Here is a 3,136-nt window from a genome sequence, read left to right on the forward strand (position 1 = left end):
CCTCCTCCGCTGTCTTCCGGGAGCAGCAGCACGTTGTTCACAGTCTTGGTGGACTCAGGAATCATGAAGACAACAGCAGCCACTCCCCTCAGCCTCCGTCTCTGCCCGTCCTGCTGGAGTCACTAAGTTTCATCCCTGGAAACCGCTGCTGTGGCCAACCACGCAGGAAGCTGTCCATTGAGCAGCCCGAACGCCCCCACAGACAGTTTTTAAAGGAACAGCGTTAAGAGAGGTTTGCAATAAAGATTTAAGATGCAGTGAACCTTTTCTAAGAAGACTTAACCTCAAGCCCAAAAGTCTTATGGAGAGGATCCAGTCCCTGTGTTCAGCACCTTGAGGAGATGGAGCCCAGGGAAAGGAACTGAGGTCACCGTGGAACACTCAGCCCCTTTTCTCTTTTCCCTGTTGCCTGCCCTGAAGCACTGCTTCCTCATGAACTCAAAAAGCAGAGGTGTGAGAGTGCAGGAGGAAGTGTGTGGAAAAGTTTGAAAAGCTGGCTACCTTCCTTTTGCCATCTTTGCACACCACCACCACGGTGCACATCTTTGCACACCACCACCACGGTGCACATCTTTGCACACCACCACCACGGTGCACACCTTTGCACACCACCACCACGGTGCACATCTTTGCACACCACTACCATGGTGCACATCTTTGCACACCACCATGGTGCACATGAATGTCTTGAAAGATGCTCTTGAGAACATCATCAATTCTGAGAAGAGAGGCAAATGTCAGGTCTTGATCAGACCATGCCCTAAACTCATTATTCGTCTCCTAACAGTGCATGGTTACATTGGCAAATTTGGAATCATTGATGACCACAGGGCTGGGAAGATCATTGTGAACCTCACAGGAAGGCTGAACCAGTGTGGAGTGATCAGCCCTAGACTGATGTGCAGCTCAAAGATCTAAGAAGATGGCGGAAGAGCCTGCTACCATCCTGCCAGTTTGGCTTCTTCATACTGACAACTTCAGCTGGCATCATGGACCAGGAAGAAGCAAGACACAGCACACAGGAGGGGAAATCCTGGGACTCCTTTTCTAGAGATGTACAACACATACACAAAAAGCCTCCATAGACTGTGGGGCAAAAAAATGTAGTTATCTTGGATGTTTTGTTAGGGTGATATAAAACTGGCTAAGTGTCTGCCAGTATACTAAGAAGACATTTCTAGTCATGAAATGTTTGAAACATCTGCATAAAATCAGCAACAAGATAAGATGACCCATTTTATTACTGCCACTCTCCCAAGCCGCTATCATCTCTAACTGTGTTCCAAATGCTTATCAGTGAATCCACAGATAAGCACAGCTCTCGCTTTTCATTAAAGAAACAGAGACCATCACAGGAAACCACAGCTGGTCAGAATGCAGCGAACAACTGACTGTGAGTGCACATCTCTAACTGATAAATCTACAGGGCAACCCTCACCTGTGGCTCAGGAAGTCTCAGAGAGGAGGGGACAGAAAGATGGTAAAAGCCGGAGGTCCAGCGTGCCAGCCGGCTGTGAGATCATTTCTCCTGTACATGACAGGGCAGCGGCACCCATACAGTCGGATCAATACAGCTGCCTAAACAAGACAATATAAGTTGGCATGTCCATGTGGATGGGGGAAATCTCACAAGACCCTACCCCTAGTTGGATACCTACTGGTAGGTAATGACCCCTGAGCAGGAGAACCAGTCTGCATCAGTAATGATTCCAAATGGTCAGCCCTAGAGACACACACATAGGAACAACACTAAATGAATTCAGTAGGATGTGGTGTGTGTGTGTGTGTGTGTGTGTGTGTGTGTGTCTAAGACAATAACATTAAATTGTATAAATTATTGGAAAGAAACATGATTAGTAAGATGGCTATATATAAATTTAAATACAAAATTCAATGACAAAATGATAACATAATAAAATCCCATGTAAATTACATTAGAATAAATGTAAAAGGTACTTTTGAAACCCATACATATAAAACCTATACACATAAAGAGATTTCATTTCATTTCCTTTCATTTCCTTTCCTTTTCTTTCTTTCTTTCTTTCTTTTTCTTTCTTTCTTTCCTTCCTTCCTTCCTTCCTTCCTTCCTTCCTTCCTTCCGTTCTTTCTCTCTCTTTCTTTCTTTCTTTCTTTCTTTCTTTCTTTCTTTCTTTCTTTCTTTCTTTCTTTCTTTATTTCATCTTTCTTGTTTTTTGAGAAAAGGTTTCTCTGTGTAGTTTTGATGCCTGTCCTAGATCTTGCTCTGTAGACCAGGCTAGCCTCGAACTCATAGAGATCTGCCTGGCTCTGCCTCCTGCAGGCTGGGATTAAAGTCCTGTGCCACCACTGCCCGGCCCATAAAGAGATTTTATAGAAAGCCCAAACAGATGGATCAGTGGGTACAGTGTCACAAAGACAGAAATTCCATCCAAATATATTTCTAGAGTTAATGCAGCTCCAGACAGAAGAACTTCTAAGTGATTTGTACCCTGAAAGTTAATGGAATTGTTTTGATGGTCCTAACAGTTTGTGTATGTGTGCATTTAAAATTTTTTTTAAAACATAAAAAAACATACCATCTATAAAAAAAATTATGTTTCTTCTTTTTGACTTGGATGCCCTTGTTTCTCTGTCTTGCTAAGTGCTCTGGCTAGGATATAAATTGTTTAAAACATACAGCCACTTCACTTAGACTTACATGTCATAAGATTTTTAAAAGAACATACAAATGTACTGTAATTTTGTTTTTACTATATAAGATATGAATAAGCTATAAATTGCACAGTGGTATTTATATAAAATATGTATTTCCATTCTATTTGTATAAAGTTAAATGACAGTAGAAGCAAGCATATGTGATGCATATGAAAATACCCTTATTTTGTTAGTGGCCTAATTACATAAAATCAGAAATAAAAGATGAATTCCATGGGTAAGGGAAACCAAGGAACTAGCCATAGTCTCGCTGGCTACTGAAGGCTGTGACGGCAGCTAGATTAGATCAGCTTATTTCATAAACAGGCAGGCACTGGACACTGGCTTATATCGTTTCTTCCCTTCCCTTTTTAACCACATTTGCAGAGGAATTCCCTGTCAGGTGTGTCCCAGAGTCATAATCACAATCTCACATTAGTTCCGTTCCTGCTTGCACTTG

The 3,136-nt window shown here is 42.2% G+C and overlaps 1 pseudogene; it reads left to right on the top strand.

Moving 5' to 3' along the window:
• The first annotated feature begins 669 nt into the window (after positions 1-669).
• LOC118596037 lies at positions 670-1,051 on the top strand (annotated as a pseudogene).
• Positions 1,052-3,136: the final 2,085 nt, after the last annotated feature.

This window comes from Onychomys torridus, chromosome 15 (genome assembly GCF_903995425.1).
Source record: "Onychomys torridus chromosome 15, mOncTor1.1, whole genome shotgun sequence".
NCBI lineage: Eukaryota > Metazoa > Chordata > Mammalia > Rodentia > Cricetidae > Onychomys > Onychomys torridus.